At 44.4% G+C, this 23195-nt stretch overlaps 1 protein-coding gene across 1 annotated transcript in view; it reads left to right on the top strand.

The window, feature by feature from the left end:
• The window catches only part of LOC147710458 (dual specificity testis-specific protein kinase 1-like), a 413858-nt gene that overhangs the window by 342983 nt on the left and 47680 nt on the right, over window positions 1-23195 (top strand). The gene's annotated exons all lie outside the window — the stretch shown is intronic.

The raw sequence follows: 23195 nt of genomic DNA, 5'->3' as shown, positions 1-23195 counted from the left end.
CAATTCAGAAACACAGACAGACGGGGTTGTCAGGCCAATGAAAGTCAGAGGCAACACAGTTAACATATAGTACGAAATGCAGTTTATGTGAAACTAACATATCACCTCAACAGGTGTTTCGACAGCATTCGTTGCTTGCATTACAAATTTGGCGACCAATCCTCAGAATGCAGCTACTCAGCTACGAAATGAAATTACAGGATCAGAGATCTTGGCAGTAATAAAGTCGCTGGCAGGGGCAAAAGATTGCGTGGAAGATGGAATTCCTATCAAATTTTATAAAACTTTTGCCAAGGAGCTGTCCCCTTTTCTGAAAAAACTATTTAACCATACCGAAGCCAGCAGTTCGGTCTTATCAGAGTTTAAGAGGGCGATTGTAGTTAGTTTCACAAAAAAGGGTAAACCACACAATAATGTGCATTCTTTCAGACCGATAAGTCTCTTAAACGCCGACTATAAAATCCTGATGAACATTTGGGCACTGCGTTTTACTCCTTAGTCTAAGGAAGCAATTCATATCGATCAAACGGGCTTTGTTGCTGGGCGAACTATGTCTTCAAATACAGGATATTTGATACAAGCTCTTGATTATTTTAATGTTTATATGACACCAACCTGCATAATGATGGTCGATGCTGAAAAGGCCTTTGATTTAGTTAATTTGGACTTCTTATTTTAGGGCTTCAAAGGTTCGGGATCCCAGCTCAAGTAATTTTAATGTTGCAAAATATCTACCAAGGGGCGCAAGCTCAGTTAGTAATTAATGGGGATCAAATAGGATCAGTGGATATTAATTGGGGGACGAGGCAAGGTTGCCCCACATCACCCCTATTCACTTTTTTTATAGAACCATTGGCAGTAAAAATACGAGCTAGTGTGGGTATTAAAGCCCCGATTGGTGGTAAAACTTTTTGCTGACAAGGCCATCTTGTTCTTGTCTCCTGACAAGCCAAATATAGAACAGATCTTGGCTGAATTTAGACAATACGAATCAATAGGGGGATATAAAATCAATCCAATCAAAACCGGGATTATCATTTTAATATCGGGCTCATAAGTTATCTGGGGATTTTTGTCACAGGACAATACGGTCAGCTTGCCAAATTGAATTATGAGGTCACTTGTATTAAGATTCAGAGATTACTCGAAAAATGGGCAAGCCTTCCCCTAACTTTGATAGGTCGAGTGGCGCTTATAAAGATGTCTATATTACCCTTAATGATATTTCTTTTTTCCAACATCTCAATTAAGATTATTAGTAATTTTAAAGGGTTCGACTCAATGATTAGATCATTTATTTGGAACAAAAAGTCCACCAGAGTAAAACTTTTTATAACTAGATACTCAATTGGGTGGCCTAGCACTTCCGAATATTCATTTATATTATGAATCAGCATTTCTTGATTATACAGCTTGCTTACTATCTAAAACTAAACAAATAGATATATATTTTTTATAAATAAGATGATTCAAGAAGCTGGAACTCAAATTCACACATTTCTAAAAACTTCTAAACCTCCAAAAAAAACAGGTACAAGATGCTTTTGGATTTTTCTAATAGACTTCGTTTCATTTTTAAACGGAGTGGAATGTCTGGTTTTTACTCATTAAAATTAAATGAGTGTAGAGATCTGGGCCTCCATATTCATTCTACCCAGTTCAAAACCTGGCAAGATTCTGGCTTGGGGGTTGTTAATCAGTTTATCATTCAGGGGAGGATGATTACCTGGGAAAAAGTTTAGGCCAGATGCCACACCGTAACAAGCCCTTATTCTTTGAATTCATCCAAATAGTTAATTTCTTTAATAAATACAATTTAAAACTTAATAGTTCCCCCTCTAAGGCAGCCATCGCCTTGTATACCTCCAATATGAGTGGAGTCGGTAATTGGTATTGCTTAATGCAAACCCAAGATGAATCTCCTTTGGTTTTAAAGTTTTTGGAGAAAGTCGCCTCTGAAACCCAATGTGTTTTTTTCCTATCAAGATTGGCAAATAATATCTAGCAAAGGAAATAAGACCCATAGAGCTGCCAACTGTAAAATAATGGCCTTTCTTTCTCACTGGATGGCCTACTATACTTCAAAGGCTTTAAATAAAATATATCCAGAGGTGGAAAATAGGTGTTTTCGCTGTTGCACCCTATCGGAAAGGGGTTGGAGGCATATATTTTTTTCCTGTCCTAAACTGGGAGTGTTTTGGGAGAAAATCGTTGGGTATTTTAGCTGGGCGATTCAAAAACCGTATGATCCAATAGCAGAAGCAGTCCTGTAAGGTGTTACTAGTAGGGTGGCCAGTTTGTCGAAAGCTGAGGGGCTTTTTCTTGCTATCTCAATGTTGGTCGCTCGCTCTTTAATTCTACAAAATTGGAGATCATTGGAAGTACCTGTGTTTGAGAAATGGCTAAACAAAATGTTTTGAACAAAAAAATTCGAAGAAGCGTACACTAAAAGAGTGGGGGCAACAAATTATTTTTCTCGGATTCGGAAATATCTTCTTGAATTTTAAATCGAGGGACGATAAAAGTAATTCTGTTTAGTTTATGATTCACTGTCAAACTTTAAAAAAACATCTTGAATGTTGCTTAATAAGCTGTGGAATGGGACATGCTGATTATTGATTTTTGTCGGTCTGTATTGCGGGCCACCATTCTCTTTTCACTACTGATGTAATGTGCCAAAACGGGATGTTTTTTCTAAAGCTCTGCTCAATAAAAAAATATTTAAAAAGTAAATTAAAATGTGATGACCAATTATGGTTTAATACTGGGTTAAAACCTAATACTGCCTTCATGGCTGACTTCCTATTATGAAGACTCTAGACAGCCATCTACAGTGCACCAGAAGAGGGTACAATGCATTGACAGATTGTAGCAAGTGGTCTCACAATAGTCTTGTTTTAAGGGGTGGGGATAACAACGAAACAACAACAAGGAATTTTTCATGGGGTTCTAGTAAGACTTGCACTGAAGCTGATTGCCTTTCTCTACAAAGAGGTCTTGTTACAAGAAGGAGAAATGTCAGTCCAGTAATGAGGTGGTTTGGACAGGATACCAAGTGAAATGCTTCTAGTTTAGTTAAGCAGTGAATACGGTCAAAGTAATTTTGACAGTGATTGATTGCAATGTTATTTCTCCTGCTTCCTAACAATGATCACTTTCTATTTGCTTTGACGTCTGAAGCTGCCACTTGCCAGAAAATCATTTTACTTACAGTTGTCACCAAACTAAACGTGTGGGTGGTAGATGAGGAGCTGCTGTAGAAGGCCATGTCCATGTGCATCGAAGGGATTATAAAGCATTGTTGGCCAAACCAATCGGTGTGGCTTGAATCTGCTTACTCGTGCACACATAATTTCTGCATGTCTGTATTTTCATTCATTAGCACATTAAAGCCAGACCTATTGTCTTTGCAAATAGTAAAAGAGTGTGAAACAACAGATCTGATCATTTACATGGATTTTAAAGGACATTTGTTAGCTCTATTGGTGAATATAAACATATCACTGTATAATATTTTAAAGTAGAGCTCATAAAAAATGATCCATATTTGTTGTGTCTCAAGCAGGGTCCAAGTATGTTACTAAATCAGATATATTAATTGGTTAAAACAAATATGAAAAGATTTACAAACATTGCAAAATAATATGCCTTGTAGAAGGCATATCCGCTCTTGGTAAAACCATAGATGAAAAGAGGCAAAGGCTACAGGCACAGACTGCCCCATGTCCCCGCCCTCGAGCACCACAGTGGAGCAGACAATAGTTGCCCCAGTAAAGCCAAGATTCTACTCAAGTGTCCTCCCGACCCAACACCGCGCGACCCACACAGGCCACCTCACTGATATTTACCACCTCACTGATATTTACCACCTCACTGATATTTACCACCTCACTGATATTTACCACCTCACTGATATTTACCACCTCATGTTAGGTGGGAAACATCAGCAGAGTAGTCCCCAAAACATACAAGTTTTCACCCAGTATTTCTGGGTCTGCAATTAGATGAGGTAATAACGACAGGAAAAAAATGGTTTCCCCATGATCAGCCAAAAAACCGACCCACAACCAGCTAAGAAACCGGCCCAGACACCGACCTGTTAGACCCACCCTTTTGGCACTGGCAGATTGCCCAGTAGACCAGTCCGTCCCAGATTTTGGGTAAAGTCTGTGAGGGTTAGAGTTATTTATATACTTAAGCCAGAGATAGGGTGACGGTCATTGTGTAATTTAGTGGTGAGGTTCCGGTACACAGAGAGCATGGAGTAGATTATGGTATTAGTGTTAAGGTTAGGGTGGCAGTTAGGGGTACCTTAAAGCATGGGCGAGTGATTGTACAGAAAAAGAAATATTTGAGAAATTAAACACATTTGTAAGTTTTTGCTTTTAAAATAATTGTGAATTACTAAGACTGTATTACATTATTTAGTATACTTTTTTCAACTTTTTGATTTAAACTTCTCGCTTGTATAACTTACATTTTGTACATGCAGCCTACATGCATGTAGTAAAGTTGTTAGTTTGTAGAGTGAGGTGTCTTCCTGTTTTTGAGTTTGTAGGAGGAAGGGAACTTCAAACCCGCAGAGCGAGAGTTATGCAGTTATGACATGGTGTATACTTGCAAAAGGTTGTGGAAGTGGGGTTTGCGTACAGTTCTCCACCTAAACCACATCAGCTATGGCAGTGTTGTTATTTACAGGCAATAGATGAGTATTGTGAATTATAGATTTTCTGATGAGTATTTCTAACCACAGATTCCCCTCCTTAGAATTCTCTTCAAGCACCAGACTGGATATGGAAACTTTTTCATAGCAGTGATCCAGCGCGCAGTTAGGTGGCATCATGTGGCTCCACGCTTAAGTTCACATCATTGTGGAAGTGATGGAGTGAAGCTGCACATAAACACCATCCGTGCACGCTGACGTCAGTTGTTTTCTTTCCGCACCTTCTGACGTGGATCTGGAGCTCTGCTCACATCTTTGTTGGCGTTCTGTTGACTTTTCAAATGATTTCGCCATTGGCTAGGGAATGATGATCTCATTCTAGACAGCAGTTGTTAAGCCACAGATGTCGGTCATGGATCTGCACAAGGTGCGTCTTTGGTTTCTGGGCTTCGGTCATGATTTAAAGTTGAGCGATAAGTCACTATTCGCTCATGCACCTGTGGGTGATCTGAGACTAGGATGCAAAGTTGTATGTCGCCAAACATAAGAAGCCATGGCTTTCAAGTAATGTCAACTCTGGTTCCAACTTGCAGTCATAGACTCGCACCGCAGTCCTGAGGTCGATGCTGCATTGCTCCATTTAGCAATGCAGACTCTGTGTTTAAATGCCTTAAGGGCTGTAGAGCCACAGCACGCTCTTTGTGACTGGTGACCCCTGCCAAACAGTTTCCTTATTAGTTCAGGAAGTTTCAAGGCCATTCCAGAGGGCTGATGTATAGGCAGAGGCAGCTTTCTCAACCTGAGCAGTAGACACACCCCTGTCCTTTTGAGGCCATGAACATGGGTCTGGCAGACAGCGTGAGGGCCAGCAGGGCATCCGTTTTCCAATTCGTCTCCCAATGCTACAAAAGCCACCAAACCAATTTTTTTTGCCCTTAGTGGCACATGCCTAACTGGCAGGGGCAAAATTTGACATTTGCTCCCACGTTCCTGACCCATCATGTCCAACAAAGTGATCATACATATCATTCAAAATGGATATGTTCTACCAATTCTTTCTTCCCCACCTGCTATTTCTCTCACACCAGAGCTGATTTCGGATGATCCCCTTTCCATTCTGTTCTGAAGTGCAGCTGTTTCTCTCCAGTGCTGCCATCAGGAGGGTTCTGGACTTCGAATAAGGAGGCAGCGGTTACTCTCACTATCTCTTCGTTCTGAAGGCGGACTTTGGCCTCATGAGTATTCTGGTCCTTGGGCCTCTGAATGACCTCCTGCAGAAGGACGAAGTCAAAATACTCATGCTGGCCCAGATTCTATCTACCCTGGACTTGGGTAACTGGATGCTGTCCTTGGACCTGCAGGACTCTTATTTTCATAGACCTGTCCTGCAGTCCCACAGATGTTATCGTCGGTTCACGGTAGGCCAGGAGCATTTTCAGTTTGCTGTGCTCCCTTTTGACTTCAGAAGGACTCCTTGGGTGTTTACAAAAGTGATAGGTGTGGTTGCTGCCCATCTTTGGAAGTTGGGGATACCAGTATTTCCATAGCTTGATGACTTCAGTTTCCGCAGAAACACTCTTTAGGAGATGCGTTTCATCTGGAATGAACATGGGACTCCTAGACACCTTCCCACCCGTGCCTTTCCTGCTTGCGTTGGAGGCCATGGAACCTCTGCTTTACCTTTGGGATAGCTGGTGGCTGTAGAACATGCCATTTAACCATACAGTACAGATTTTCCTAATAATAATCTTTACGTTTAAATGTAGAAGCCATTCTTACATTGACCTTTTTATTCTCTCACTCTTTACTTTACCACAGACACTGGGAGGAGTGCCGAGGACACCACCCCCTCCACACGTTACCACCTGCCTAGAAAGGCTGATTTGCCAAAATATTGAACACAAACTGAACCGTACGGCAAACATTACCCAGTATTCCTCATTTTATGTGTAGACCCCCTGATCAGGACCCAGCTAGGCTCATGAACAGCTGTCCTTCTAGTGCTCAGAAATCATGTGCTGAGCAGCCCCTGCGCTGCTGCTTGGTGAAAAGTGTTGCTAGGGAAGTTATTTCCTGACAGATCTCTTCTTCAACTACGCTCACTGTGCTGCATTGACAGACAGGACTTAAAAATAGACAGTAAATCTCTGGAGGTGTCTACTTCATTTGCCAATTGCAATTATATGCCAGTGTTTATATTGAGTGGTTGGAAAAATGAAAGCTTGCGTCAGCAGCAGAGCAGTGCATTTCTTCCGCGTTGGCAGGAGACTGTAGGGGGAGCAGGCAGGAGACGGCTCCCAACCATCAAATGAGTCTTATAACTTGCATCAAAAATCTTATTTTGAGATTCAGGTTTGATATGTAGCATTACAGAAAGTGGCATTCGATCTATCCAGAGTCAGCCTGCTGTGGTGAGGATGCTGAAGGGGATCTCAACTAAAAATGCATTCTTATGCTGTCCGCATGTCAAGCATTCATTGCTAGTTATATGTTTTAACTTTAGACACCTCAAAACCAAAAGAAAACATGCGGTGGGCTCTGCTTGGAGACCGGGCAACTCATCGTGATACAGCCTCTGATGTTAACTTTTACTAACCTTCATGACTAGTAGCTTTGCAGTGTGATCAGTATACCTATTAAATGACCTCTTCCCACCCGCTTCCACCCCTAAGAGTGTTGCTCCCCAAACAAAACACACAGCTCAATAGGGCAACCCAGACCCACAGTAGACTGGGCATAAATATGAACACACAAAGGAATGCCCTGAAGGGAAAATTGTTATACCAAGTTCTTTGTTTGAAGAAAAGCAGTATAAAGTTTATCTGCTGTCCTTATTACACATGCCATCACACAGAGTCAGCTGACAGAGTGTGTGATGCTAGCACCTCTCTAATTGTGGATCTACCGATGCAGAGGACCATTTCATAAGGCGGTTTACTCACTAAATATCCCATGACCGTGCAATGGCACGTTGTATATGGTGGTTTACTCACTGATTACCCCATGACTCATTTACTATGATATTCTGGATCTATTGACCAGTATCAGATTGATTATTTAATCTTTTTGGATAATTACATTCATTGTGGTAATATATAACAAGGCTCTACATAATTGTTAATAATTGGACACTTTGTCCTGAAGATGGACCCTTACATTCATCTTTCATTTGGAGACCGAAACGTCGACATGATGATCACCGCAATAGCTTAATCATAAGAAATTGGAAATACCTGACTTTAAAGAAATTAATATTCTTCTAAGGTGGACTTCTATTATTGGGTGATCCATGTGATACCAATGTTCACTGTTTTGGACTTTTTTTATGATCTGCCCGTTATAACGTGAACATGTGAGATATGTGCTTTTTAAAAAAAACTTTCTGTGTAATTGATGTTTTTCTCCTTCTTTTGCTTAAATTTTCATTTGTAACTAATAAACTGTATTTGATATTTTAGAAGTACGCTGAGTACATTGTTATTCATTATGTGTGGTAATAAGGAGAGCAGATATACTTTATACAGGTTTCCTTCAAACAAAGTACTTGGTATAAAATCAATTTTTCCTTCAGGGGATACCATTGTGTGTTCCTCAAACAAAGAATGCATACACAGGCAGATATCGTCTCCTGTATGATTGTTTGGAAGGCTTGTGGCCTGCTTGCTGCTGCTGGACGTGAGTTATAGATCGGCCATCCTTTCATGGCAGAATCTCCATTGCTCTTTAACACCTCAGGCATGTGAGAAAGCCAGCATCTTCAAGTAATAATCGTATTAGAGAAGCAGGGGCATAGATTCGGAAGGAGGCTTGGGGGTGGGGGTGGGGTGGTGAAACCTCCTAATAAGTTGATTCTGATGCGAGTAGTTGGGTCCAGGGGCTTCCAGTCAGGCTACTAGTGTCTGTGGTCGGATTTCCACTACAATTAGCACATCAGTGACACACACCGCCATGAAACGTTGCCGAGCTTGCATACACCCACTCCTCCTCTTCTCTCTCACACGCAGAACAGGCCAGGAATAAACATAGTCACATCAGGGCCACAAGAACCCCCCGCCCCACAATACTCAAACCCGCAAATAACACACAGACACAAGTGTTAAGTTTGGGAAAATTTGCTGCAGGTTTATTACATACAACATATGTAATGATGGTGGGTTATCTTACGGGCGATCCAAGGGCAGGCCGCATTCTCGCCACCTGCCCGCCTGTTGGGCCAATCAGCACAGTGGTGAACCACCCAACTGCTGCACAATTGTTAATTACACTACTCACGCCCCTTGCGGGGCGTGTCTAGGCAAATACCGGTTGCACAGGCCCACAACCGCCCGAAGGACTACTGGGGCGCCGACACGAGTTCCTGCACCTCCCATGAGGTTACAGGTTAGGCTCTGGCACCCCTATGTGCCCGCTGAAGTACAGTGTTGAACCTCTCTGCTTCCGGATCGCCCAGTAACTCCTCCTGCAACGAAAAAGGAACACATTAAAGCTCCCCCAAGAGCCCCCCTCAAACGGACACTCTGGGTTCGAGGAAGGGCGGGAAAAGAGTGTCCCGAAGCTGCAGCGCGACGTCCGGAGCGGCAAAGAGGCCTTCACAATGGTGCTGGGGAGTAAAGTACCCCCTGAGGCTCCTCCTAGCCGCCCCGGACGTGCATCAGCGACCCGCCTACTTCCTACCGGGCGACGCCTGCCCTGGTGAGGAGTGGCTGGCCACATGAGTGGGCGGGGGCAGCCCTCTGCGACTAGGGGCCCGCCCTCCTTATGGCCACTGGGTGGCCTAGGGCAAGCACAAAGGACTGGGTGGCTTTTTTTGTGGTGCAGTGAAGCCTTTTAAATGTAGCTCTATTTTTATGCATTATCTAAAACATTGTACAGTTTATTCTTCTCAAGGTGAAAATACAAAAAGTATTTGATGTGATGGGAACGAGGAAAGTAGGGTAATAAACAGCAGTTAACTGGCAACACTTTTCTTCAGAGGTAGATGAACTAGAATACAAACATGTGCATCCCTCCCTGTATTTGTTTTATAGGACAGATGTAGGTAATGCATACATTTTCCCAATGACCTCTTTCTATCACCTTCTTTTCATGTTCTGTCTTTTTCGTAGTCTGATTTCAAATACACACTACATGCAGAATTGGATCCTATGTACCGCACTAAAGGTTTCAAGGCTCCTACTGTACTTAAATATGCTTTCGATAGTGCCCCATATCTCTTCTTAGTTGGATTCATGCTATTTTAATATATATCATATAAAATAGCCACACCTTTGAGGTCACACACATACAAACACTTAGGGCCTGATTTAGATTTCAGCGGACGGGTTACTGCGGTGACGGATATCCCGCCCACTGAAATCTAAATCCCATAGGATATTATGGAAATGCATATTTTGGTGGACGGGATACCCACCAATGTTGTGACAGAGTAACCCATCCGCCAAAATCTAAATCTGGACCTTTGATACTTAAGTGTGTTAGCCCGCAAAGCTATCTCATTGCCATTGAAACTAGAGTGATGGTTAGGAAATCTGTTTCACTCCCCCTGAAGTTAAATGACTAAGTTACACCCCTGAAGAAGAGACTAAGTCATTGTGAATTCTTTTTCAATCCCTGCTCTGTTGTGCAAGATTTTCTCCACCCCTAGCATCAGCTATAACTTGTGATACTAATGCAGCATCTTTACAAGATCTAACCTTTTCCATCTTCCCAACAGTATCTGCTTGGTGCTTAGTCCAATAGATTAATCAATTTCTGTGTCCAGTGCTTAGTTTGTAAAAGTATAAGTGCTTGGGCCCAACGTTTTGCTCAGAAACCCACAGCCAGCACTATTGAATGTCGAGAGAGTTCTTAAACCCAATGTTGTGTCCGAGACCAGAGTGACATGGTTTTTGCATTATTTTCCTTAATTTATATTTGCAAATGTTTATCTGTGCTGCTGGAACAAAACGCCCCAAACTGTCTGCAGTGAACAGGTTGGGGCAAGAGCTGCTGCTGCTGACAGCAGCATCAGATAAAGTCGGCTTGTTTTGCCAGAGGTGTGTCCTGATTTCACACCCTGCAAATACTCAGTTAAAGTAGACTCCTGTAAATCAAATAAAATTATCACCAGTACTAAAATAAATTGTTTGTTAGAGTACTTAATATGATGGGATCAAACACCTAGAACAAGCAACCCAAATATTTTAGAATCTCAACCCCCTTTTTAGAATGACAGACTTTTGCAACCCACCTAGCTTTAATGGACATGAGGTAGGCGATTATTGTTTTTTAATGTAACCAAAACATTGAACTGTAGCGCTCTGACATTTACCGACAGCACATTTTCTAATAAAATGGCCACTACATTTTGCACAGAGCTACCGTTTTACTGATAGAACTATATTACATATAATTGATGATGTGTGGAAATCGGCTTTCAGTGACTATCATTTGTGCATCACCAAGTAAAGTGTCTTGATTTGTTTTGATCCTATTAAAATCTTCGTTTTCAACATACTTAAAAATGAAACAAAAATGTGCCAATGATTGCTTTCCTAACTTCTTTGTGTGCAGCTCATTTACAGGAATGTATACATTTTGTTGCGTGTTGCCAAAAAATGACATCCTACAGCCTTTCTGTTGACAGTCCCTGAACCCTCAGCAAGATGGTCACATAATTCCCTTTGCTTTTCTTTGTTTAATTTCAAAAGGTTCTGGGACTCCATGGAAGGGTACGGGAGTTGTTGTCCTCTGTGGACACCATGGTTAGAGCTCCAGAGAGGATTTTGTGTGTCCATAAATATATTTCTAAGGCCATCAGTGTCCGTCATGACCCTGCACACAGTCTGTAGCTGGAAATGGGCCATCCCTTTCTAGACCCCTGAATATAAAAACCTGATTGTTAAATTCCAGACAAATTCCTCTTGAGATTGTATCTGTGGTATGTGAAGCTGAGGAATTTCTTTAATGGTTGTAAGGCTATTGATGGAGCTCATGAGTGAAAATAGAAATATTATGACTGGGGGCCATAACTGTGTGACTACCAACATCTCATTACATTAAAGTGAGTCTTACAAAGCACGCAATGTAATGGAGATGGTCAGGCTCAACTACAGCGTTGAAGATGGTGTAGCTACAGAAGTGCCCATTTGTCTATCCACACTTCCTCTTCATCCTGAACTAGACTGGAAAGGGGCCGGGTCACAAAATATTTTTAAATGGTGCTAATATTTCTCCTTGGGAGTAAATAGGACACGCTTGGCACATACTTCTTTTACCACCGTAACATGAATGCAGATCAGTAGAGGTGATAGTGTCACAATAATGCATGTGTATATTTGTTGTATTGCACTTTTCTGTGGTGGTGATATGATGGGTTTTTTTTGTGTTTTTGTCCTGTATTATTGCATTGTGTTATTTGTGTTTAGGACGATGGTTGTAGCAGTGAGCTTTGTTTTGACTGTTTTGTTGTGTTCTGACTTGTGATATTTCTGTGGTATTTTTCTTTCTGTTATGGTTTTGTGCGCCCTGTGATTTCTTTAGAAATGTTAACAAATGCCATATTCCCAGTCTAAGTATCACATTCCTTTAAAGTTCCAATGACAAACCTCCATTTACCGCTTAAGTTGTAAAGTACAGTTAATTAATCAGGGTTGGTAGAGAGCAACTACTCACCCGCGAGGCTCTCAAAGCACTGGGGGGGTGGGGTGGGGAGGGGACTGCTCCGTTGAGTGCTGGGCTCATCAGAAGAGCCAGGTTTTGAGGTCCTTTCTGAACTGGGGCTGTGTGGGAGCTTGCCGGAGGTGGAGGGGGAGGTCGTTCCAGGCCTTGACTGTGAGGTAGGAGAAGGATTTTACTCCTGTTTGCGTCTTGTAGATGCGTGGAACGGTGGCCAGAGAGAGGTTGGCTCAACGGAGGTGTCTTTTGGGTGTGTGGAAGGAGAGGAAGTTGTTCAGGTATGTTGATCCAGTATTGTGAATGGCCTTGTGTGCGTGGGTGAGGTGTTTGAAGATTATTCTTCCTTCGACTGGGAGCCAGTAGAGATCACGGAGTTGTTGGGTGATGTGGAAGCGGCGGGGGATTTTGAGGAACAGTCTGGCTGTCGCATTCTGGACAGTCGGGAGTTTCCGAAGGAGTTTTTTGTTGAATCCAGCGTAGAGAGAGTTGCCACAGCCCAGTCTGCTATTGATGAGAACTTGCATGACCGTTTTTCTGGATTCGGATGGGATCAATCTGAATGTCTTTCGAAGCATGCCGAGGGTATTGAAGGAGGTCGATGATACAGCGTTGATCTGGCGGTTCATTGTGAATGATGAGTCTAGTATGATCCCGTGGTCTGTCGGGGTGGGGGGATTTCCGAGGTCAGTGGGCCACAAGGAGTCATCCCATGCGGAGGGGGTGGAGCCATGGAGGAGGTCTTCTGTTTTCTCGGATCTTGAGTTTCAGGCAGCTGTTCTTCATCCAGGTGGAGACAGCTTTCATCCCTTCTTGGAAGTTGTTTGGTGATATTGGGTTCATTGGTTAGGGAGAGGATAAGCTGGGTGTCATCGGCGTAAGAGATGATGCTGAGCCCATGGTTCCTGACGTTCATTGCGAGGGGGGCCATGTAGGTTCTGAAGAAGGTGGGGCTGAGGAAGGAGCCCTGGGGCACTCCACCGTTGGTCTCTGTCGGTTCTAAGAGGTAGGGCAGGAGTCTAACTCGCTGAGTTTTGCCGGTGAGGAATGAGTATATCCAATCTTGCTGCGGATGCCGGCATCGTAGAATTTGGTGGCTATTGTGCGATGGGACATGGTGTCGAAGGCAGCTGATAGGTCCAAGAGGATGAAGGCTGCAATTTCATCCTGGTCGAGGAGGGAGTGGATGTCATTAGTGGCAGCGAGTAGGATAGTCTTGGTGATATGGTTGCTGCTGAATCCAGATTTGAAGATGTCCAGGAAGTTGTTATCTTCGATGAAGTTTGCTAGCTGGGTGTTTACGGCCTTTTCGATGACTTTGGCTGTAAAATGAAGTATGGAGATGGGACTGACATTTTTGAGGTCCGTTGGGTCTGCAAAAGGTTGTTTCGGGAGGGGGTTGACTTCGGCATGTTTCCAGTCGTCTAGGAAGGTGGCGGTTTCGAAGGAGCAGTTGATCATCGGATGTAGTTCGGGTGCGATGGACGAGGCGGCTCCGTGGAAGATGTGGGGTGGGCCTGGGTTTGAGGGTGCTCCAGAGTGGATGCTTTTCATGGTCTTCAAGGTGTCTTCTATTGTGAGAGTGGTCCATTTTAGCAGGGTCTGTCTCTTGGCATCGCTTGGAGGGAGAGCAGGAGCGGTGCGGGGTCTTTGTTTTCAAAGTTGTCATAGATAATCTTAATCTCAAGGTGGAAGAAGGTGCTGAGTCTGTTGTTTCGCTGCAGAGTTTGGTGAATTCCTTGATGGAGAAGAGTTCTTTGGTATTGTGAGCATTGGTGAGGATTCTGTCTTGGAGGGATTTCTTTCTTGTGGATTTGATGAGATGGTGGTGTGCGGTGGTGGCTGTGCTGTGGGCGGCGCATGTTTCCGGTATTTTGTTGTTCCTCCATGTCTTTTTGTGTAGTTTGGATTCTTGGAGTGCAGGGGTGAACCAGCTTGATTTCTTGATGTGTCTTCCTGTGGCTTTGTTGAGGGGGACGAGTGTGTTGGCGCAGTTTGTGATCCAGTGGTGGAGGTTGCATGCTGCAGTGTTTGCATCCGGTGTAGTCGGTGGTGGGGTGCTGATGAAGACGGAGGTGAGCTGGTGTTCGGTGACTTTGTTCCAGCTTCTATGGGGGCGGCTGTGGGCATGCTTGTGTACGGTGGGTTTTTTGAAGGACAAGTGGATGCTGTGGTGATCTGTCTAGAGGACTTTTGTGGTGTGGCTGTTGGAGATGCTTTTCCTTCTGCGAAGACTGGGTCGAGTGTGTGTCTTGCTGTGTGCATGGGTGCAGTGACTAGTTGCTTGAATCCTATATTGGTGAGGTTCTCTAGGAGGGAGGTGGTGTTTGGGTCGTTGTGGTTGTCCAGGCGGAAGTTTAGGTCTCTGAGTAGGATGTATTCTCTGGAGGAGAGGGAGAGGGGTGCAATGAAGTCAGTGAATGTGTTGGTAAAGAGAGCACAGGGCTGGGCAGCCTGTAGATGAGGGTTCCACAGAAAGTTGTTTGAGGGTTGGTCTGAATCTGGAAGTGGAGGTCATCCATGAGGATTGTTCATGCAGAGGGTGATTTTGTAGACGAAGGCGATGCCACTTCCTGGGTGGATGGGGCGGTCCTTGCGCAGGATCTTGTATCTGTCAGGTGCAAAGTTGCCGTTAGTCCAGGTTTCTGTGAGGAAGGCGACGTCAGGTGAATAGGTGTTGAGGAAATCCTAGATTTCTATGGTGTGTTTATGTAGAGAACGTATGTTGAGGAGGATGCAGTTGAGAGGTTTGTGAGCGAAGAGGTCCAGAAGTCTGGGGGCTGCTGCTGGGGTACGGAGGTTGCTGAAGGTGCAGCAGCAGTGTAGACGGGAGAAGAGGGCTTTGGGTGTTGTTCGGCGTTGAGAGCTGGCATTTCTTGCTGCGTCAGGGGATGAGAGCGTGGAGGCTCCTGGAGTCATAGTGGAGGCAGGAAAGAGGAGCAGGGCCCCTGGCGCTGGTCGTGGTCAGGTCATAGACGGGCATGCCTTTGGCGCCTGTTCCAGTTCTTCTTTGATTCAACACCAATCAGCCCAAATCCATGTACAAGGGCTTATCTTAAATTAGCACAGTCACTCCCATGTCCTGCACTTGGTGTCGGTCTGAGCAGATGGGGATTTTAGACCCAAGCTTGTAGTGTCTCTTCACTCTGGCCCAGGGTCTGATAACACGACATTGTGCAGCAGCTAGTAATGGTGCAAGGGTAGCGTAGTAATAAGTAGAGCACTTACCCGTATTACCTTTCAGGCAGGTCATTCTCTTCCCATGATAAAATTGTTCAGGTGTTTTAAGGGGGTAACGTCTGCTGCACCTGAGTTCCATTTGCTACCCCTTGCTACCCTCGACTCCGTGGTTTGAATGCCTTGGGAGAAATTTAAAGTAAGCAGGTGACAAAATCCCATGTTTATTTTATATCTTTGCCATTATTTGCTTTATTCCCCAGCCTCTCAACAACAAAGAAAAAATGATATACAAGAGCTATGTGTGGGACAGGGTGCCAACCTTGTGATGTCAAGGAGCCAAAAGGTGACTGACGTCACTTCCCTCACGCATTTTCGTCAAATGACTTCCATGAGAGCCGTATTTGATCTGGTATCCTTGGTGTGATTCAAGCTCTGCTCCGAATGTGCAGTGCAACCAACCCCTAACGGCGTTTTCCAACCCCTGCTTGCTGAATGGCGTCTCTGCTTCCGCCGCAGGTGCAGGACATCAAACACTCGCCCCCTCGCGCCGATCAGTGGGGCGGCATTAAAGCCACGGATGCTGTCGCCGCGAGTTCTCGCCTGAATGACAATGTCAACCAGGACACGAGAGCGAGTGGAATCTGATTCCCTGCCCTATAAGCAATCGCTGCTTTATCATCAGGACTAAAAGGTTCTCGACGCAGTATATTTGATCTGCCGCCTCCGACGTCATGGCGTAGGGCAGGGCTGCAGGCGGCACACAGGTCACCTTGGCTTTCCCCAGTCCGGGTAACCTTATACCTTATGTTTACATAGCTTGATTTGTTTTAATCACAAACTTAAATGCTGTTTACACACTGAGTGTGTTCACTCAGAATTCTATCTGTTTTCTCTGTGTACTGTTTTTGCTTCAGGTGCGGGGGTCCCTACCTTTCACTGGGTCTCCCGCATAAAATGCGGTGCTTAACATCTTTGTGCCATCACCACTATCTTAGAGGGACCAATGGTTTTTCTTCAACCCTTTCCCACTAAAACAGTCACATGTAAAGTAGCCAGGTGACGGGTCCATTCCACAGCAGAGAGGAGCAGTAGGTGTGTGGACAATAAATTGCAGGAATGGAAGGTGCAGACTGAGGATCCAGGTGTTGGATGCGTAAGGTCACGTGTGTCCACCTTTGGTCATGTTTCATCAGTCTGCACAAAGAGTGAGATGCAGTCTTTTGGAGGAACCAGCAGTGCTGACATCGAACCTTAGAAGTGCAAGTACTCCCGCTCACACTCAACCCGCTTGTGAGTTTAGAGGTGTTGGTTGGTACTCGTCCATTAAACAAATTGCACCCCTGCTGTGAAATGCTAGTGCGCTCCCATAAAAGGATTGTGCCCATGCTGAGAAGTGCTGGTATTCCCCCTTATTTAATAAATAAAAAGTGCAGGTACTCAGTACCTGTGAGCACCGGCCCACTTAAAGCATGGAGGTTTTTACAACATATGCCTTGGGTGATGTCATGTATGCCTTCATTCCCAATGTTCTATGTTTCTTCATTCTGCCATTTGTACCTATACGGAATCTCCTTGCACATCCAGGAGGAGTCCTCAGGAAATGGACCCCCTCAGGCTCCTTGTATGGACAGTCTGGGAGGCACCCTTTTGTTGCTGTACTGTCCTTCTGCAGTCCCAGGACAGGAGCTTCAGTTCAATCCCTGCTTGCATTCCCATCCCCAGCAGGCTGGACCAACTCAGGCTCCTCCTGCGTACAGTCTGAGAGGTATCCTCTGATGCTGTACTGTCCTTATGCAGTTCCAGGATAAGAGCTCCAGATCCAGCCCTGCTTGGGGCCCCATCTTCAGCACTTGGACCAACTCAGGCTCCTCCTGCGTACAGTCTGGGAGGCATCCTTTGTTGCTGTACTGCCCTTCTGCAGTCCCAGGGTAAGAGCTTCAGATCAATCCCTGCTTGCAGCCCCACCCACAGCAGGCTGAACCAACTCAGGCTCCTCCTGCGTACAGTCTGGGAGGCATCCTTTGTTGCTGTACTGCCCTTCTGCAGCCCCAGGGTAGGAGCTTCAGATCCAACCCTGCTTGCTGCCCCATCTTCAGCACTTGGACCCACTCGGGCTCCTTGTATGGAAAGTCTGGGAGGCATCCTTTGTTGCTGTACTGTCCTTATGCAGTCCCAGGACAAGAGCTTCAGATCAATCCCTGCTTGCAGCCCCATCCTCAGCAGGTTTGGCCGACCATTGAGGGAAGGAAAAGTAAAGCCCTGTAACCTCATTTGTAATCTGGAAGGAACTTATCCTCCAATTTCTGGACTACACGCTCCATGCGCAGTACAATCCACCAGCTGAATTCCCTCAAGTATGATGGTGCCACGATGGAGGAAATCTACTCTGCAGATTCAATCTCCTATTTACAAATTCCTCCAGACATGTGCGTATTTAGATTCAGGGGCATAATACAAGGTGGGAGGTCAATCCTGTTGGAGCCCCAACCCTTCAAGGCGGTCCATTCCGGCCCAAAGCCGCAGCATATTTGCTGGACCAGGGAGACTCGGGGTCTCCTCTTCACATTCTGCAGGGGTGCCCCGTCATTTCATGTTATGCCACTCTTTAGAGTGCCATCCAAAGACCCAAAATGAGGCCTTCTGTCTACATCCCTATCTTTGAACCTATGCCGCTCATCTTGTTTGCGAAAACCCCAAAGCATGAGCTACTCACACCATATTAGTCTTTGGGCTTTAAAGGAATGAGGAGGAAAATTCAGCTAGGATGAACATAGTAAAGGCAAAGACAAACATGGAGCATCAAAGTCCTTAGGGAACCGTTTGTTTTTCAGGCAGAGGAGAAGCTGAGACTCATTTTAAGAAGGGGACCAAGTACAGAAGTAATTTAAAGTTGGACCTCAGTCTAAGCTTCGATTTAGGCCCTGCCTGAAGAAGTCAGTAGCCACCCTCTGGCAAGGGTCTTCCATCCAAAGCGAATATGAATATTAAAAGACAGGAGCAGAGGAGAAGATTCCACAAATTGGATATCACAAATTCTCCTCTGCCAGCAGCTTGACAAACTTCTGGTATTTTGGAATTGGATGGTGGTTCTCTCTTTCCAGATCCAACAAAGCCAGGTGGTGAGGCAGGGTGGCAGCGGATTGATGCCTGTGACCCCTAGATGGCGGCAGCATCCTGCGTCCTCAAAGTATCGCGGAATGTGTCCCTGGTGGATTGTAGATGTGTGTCAGGGAAGGGGACCCCAAAGAGGAGGAAGATAGTCCAAGGTATCCTGAATAAGTCCTAGGATTACCCTTCTCAGGGTTGCCCAAGTAGCATTTTATAAAAGGGAACTCAATCCATCAATATAAAAAGACTTGTAAAGCGCATACTTTCACCCCTAGGGATATCTGGCCAACGTGTCTTCATCAAAGAACCAGGCCCTGAATCTCTTTCGGAAGTCTGTCAGCAAGAGGTCTGTCTGGAAATGGAGGGGAAGGCTATTCCAGATCTTGGCTCTAATGTAGGAGAAGGAGCGGCCACCACCTTGGCTGCGACGGATGCGGGGGGTGTGTGTGAGGGTGAGTGAGGAGGAGTGCACGTGTCTAAAGGGTTGGCGGAAGTTGCGTTGATAGTTTATGTAGGCAGGTTCTAGGTCATGGAGGGATTTGTAGGCATGCATTAGCATCTTAACCAGGCATCTCTTCTGGATGGGGAGCCAGTGGAGGTCTCTCAGATGGGGAAGATGTGGGTTCGTTTGGGGAGGTCCAGAATGAGTCAGGCTGCGGCGTTCTGTATGGGCTTTAAATAGTTTTAAAAAATGGAAATCTTTAGCATTCCAATTGTGTGGGCTACATGTGCACTCATGGGAACATCAGCCTGATGATTGCTATGGTCGGTGGGTGAAACTCTTGGGCGGTAAGCGAAATGCTGGAAATTTGTCTGTATCTTTTCTGCCCTTAGCTGGGAACTGGGGCTAAACTGCTGCTTCGTGGGTGGAAAAAATATGACAGAGGCACGTGTGCTTTTAGAAGCACATTGAGAGGCTGTGCAATGCTAATGGCAGTTGTCATTAAGATAATTACATTACCTTATACCTGACACTGCACTTCAAAGCAACTTTCCCAGCAGGGACATCTGAATGCCGCACTAGCCTGCAGGGACCTATTGGTGCTCTAGCAGGAAGGCACAAGACACAGGCTCCCTTGCTTTGAATGAGCGCTGTGAGGGCCCGTCAGTGTAATTAATTTAATGGGAGTACCATTAGGTTTATTTGCCTGGCCACCAACAGACTGGGAGGCACAATAATTCCTCATTCTGTGCATTCCTCACTGGGCGGAGCAAGGAATTCTTATTCAGCCGGAGGCATTTCACATGCTGCGTTCCTCCATTTTTTCAATCTGGGGCGGGAAGATGTGGAAAGGGCGGAATTGCCAGGCGTTTTGCAACCATTTACTACAGATTTAAATGAAAAAAACACATTTGCCCATCCCTAATCAAGTGTGTGGTGTTCCAGGTGGTCTATAGTCTTATATGGCAGCCATCCCACAACATTTCCCTCCACTCCTTGGACGCCTATGATTGAAGGGTATAATCTAGCATGCATGCGAGGTGGACGGGTGGCTCTCAGTGCCAGGGTTTAGCTTGAGTGGGGGCTTTGCCTTGGCCTGGTCTAAAGATTGGGCATAAATGCATACCTGCCAACTTGAAGAACAGTTTTTCTGAAAACAACAGCGGTCCCATGCAACACAGGATGAATCAAATAAATGAACACAGACACAATGGATTCCGTATTTCAGTGACTTGTCCAGCCGGACAGTGGTCAGCAAGTATATTTCATAACAAAAATTAGAAAGAATATCCTTCAACAGTCTCACGGTGTGGGGCACAAGCCTATACCTCAAGTACACATAGACACTTTAGTACATTCAAAGTGAACAGAAAGGGCTTTTAGGCAAAAGGCTAAATTGTTCTTTTAAATCATAGTGTGAACAGATATTCTAAGATGCGCCATTACATCAACTTTGTACATAGTATACACACTGTATATGGCACATGAGTTTGGTCGACGGCGTTTTGATCCCACATTTTAATCACAGGGATCATCATCAGGACATTTCATAAATGCCTAATAGTTACAAGCCTCTCAAACCATGTAGTTATCATGGCTTGGTTCCGTGTGAAAAATTAAGTTACGGGGGTCACCCAAGTGGGGACCGGTCAGCGGGAATCGGAAATCCGATTGTGTGTTACAATCTGGGAGTACCGGATAAGTCGGTAACGGCTCCTCCTCGTCAATGCGATCTAGGATAGGCTATCTAGGACTCGAATCAAAGTCTTCAGAGTTTCAGGATACTTCCTGAAACGCGGAAGACTTTCGGAACTAGTTGGAACTAGGGGATCGAGTAGCCTGCAACAATGGCAGCACGCTTCCTGATCGCTTGGGACAGGAGCGTTCCTTTTGTGAATCGAGGCACGATTTTAAGCTTCCTGATCATTGGACACAGGAACTTGATTCGAGTCCTAGATACAGCTGATTAGAAAACTTCAGAATATGATTTGTGATGGATGATTTAATGATCGAAAAGGAGTGAATTCTACTCTGTCCAGTAAGGAGGCACACCTTGTTGGCCCTGTACCCGAGGGGTCATCTGTTACCCCTTGTTGTCCATCTAATGTCTGTCCTGATGAAGACTCGCATGGTCCAGGTTCAAATTACCGGATGACCATAAGTCGAGTCGAAACGTCGACGATACTAGTTCTACCGTGGACCCATACTTGTGATAAAAAAGTGCACACAATTGACATTGATGTCCTTTTATTTATTGACATTAGCTGTTATGATTGTTTTGTGTGGCCAGGTAGCTTCAATACGGAAAACTGTGAAACCGTAATTGTATAATAATAATGTGAATACTCTCTTTACTATCACTTTGATTTTCCTTTTCCTTTATTCACTGTATACACCCTTTTGATCACTCCTCTTGTGCACGCTCCTTTGGGCAACTTTTTTATTCCGAAAGATTTGTGGATTATCAATTGTTTGACTAAGAGACAATAAATTAAATATTGGACTCTGATTTGATATATTGTTGGTGTAGTGATATCTTTTTGTTTGGAGCAGGGGTCTCCAAACCGGTCCTGGAGGGCCGTATCCATTCCAGATTTTTTGGATATCCCCATTGAGATACATGTAGTAATTTTAAAAATCTGGCATGGATCCGGCCCTCCAGGACCGGTTTGGAGACCCCTGAGTAACAGAGTTCATTAGTGCATTGGTGCGGATTCAATGGAAACGTCCATGAAGAAATAACTATATGAATATGGACTGTTTGGATCAGTTTAAAAAGAAATAGGTTTTGGACCACTGTTTTATTATTGCGATATACCTAGGTCCGTACCTTTTGGGTTGCCCCATTTCATTAATGGTTACCTTCATGGATGTCGGCAGTTCGAAACCATGGAAAACCATTATTTACTGTGGTTTTCAATTAGTTTTCCTGCCACAGTGTGATATTGACATTTCACTGGGTGGTCGTATGATGGCAGCCGATATAGTGTGTCACTCTGTAGCACCGTGTGAGTTGGCAGGTATGTAAATGCCTTCCAGAGTGACCTAATGCTTCTAACTTAAGGCAGATGGTATATTAAACTAATGACCAGGGCAAGTGGGTTATGCGATTCTGTGGCAGCAGACATTTTCACATATTTATGGATTTGCCGCGTTTCCAACTAAATCCATCATCTACTGCATAATGTGCAGACTTTAACACAAACATTTTTGTTTCTAGATCAATCAGATCAAAAGGTACAAAAAATATGGCGACTCAGGTTCCTGAACAGAGGAAGACTTTTCGCAAAGGTTTACTTGTCCTCTTTCAGTTGGAAATGCTGTATTTGGGTCTTAAATTGGTACTAATTAAGGTGAACTATTTTCTCAGACGCCTCTACAGGTGTAAAAATGACTACATTATGGAGTAATATTGTCATAAAATGTGGTTCATTATGCTGCGTAAATTGACTTTTCTTGTCACATAATCTAATCAACCCTGCTGCATAATTTGGTCCTCCTCTGCCACATAATTCCAATGGCCCTGACCAGGACCAAGGCCCCCCTCATAGGCAAAGCAAAATGCAAATGCTCGTTGCCCGTTCACTGGGTATAAATTGCTTTGGTAACGTATTGGCGCCCTCTAGTGGGCACTTTAACATATTTCTCTTAACTGTTAGGTGAGAGTGCATGATACGTGTGAGTTTAACTAATTGTTAAGGTGAATGACGTTTTGGGTACAATCTGTTGAATGTACATAGTTTTTTTGTGTTAAGAAACCTATATTTAATTGACATTAGGATCCTGTTTTAATCACCGTGTATTAAATCGGTACTCTGGTTAGATGATAATGGCACCGAATGTGCCACATAATTTGTCTTTCCTTGAGGCTTAATTGACACCTCCGCTGTCACACAATTTATTCAGCCATGCTTCATAAATTGGTCTCTCGTTGCCGCACAATTTCAGTGGCCCTGAATGTACAGGCACATCGATGTACAGTAAATACAGTTGCATTGTTTCCTTTTTAAATGGAACTTATGGGCCGCTAGTCAGATGTGAATTCTGATTTCGGCAAGAAATGCTTTTACTAAATAATAAATGAACAAATCTATAGAGCGCTTTGCATTGTTTTTTTGTGCGCAGCTAAGGTTATCTTTTCCCTTTATT

Source organism: Lissotriton vulgaris, chromosome 5, assembly GCF_964263255.1.
Source record: "Lissotriton vulgaris chromosome 5, aLisVul1.2, whole genome shotgun sequence".
Lineage (NCBI taxonomy): Eukaryota > Metazoa > Chordata > Amphibia > Caudata > Salamandridae > Lissotriton > Lissotriton vulgaris.
This window is presented reverse-complemented; position numbering and strand designations above follow the sequence as displayed.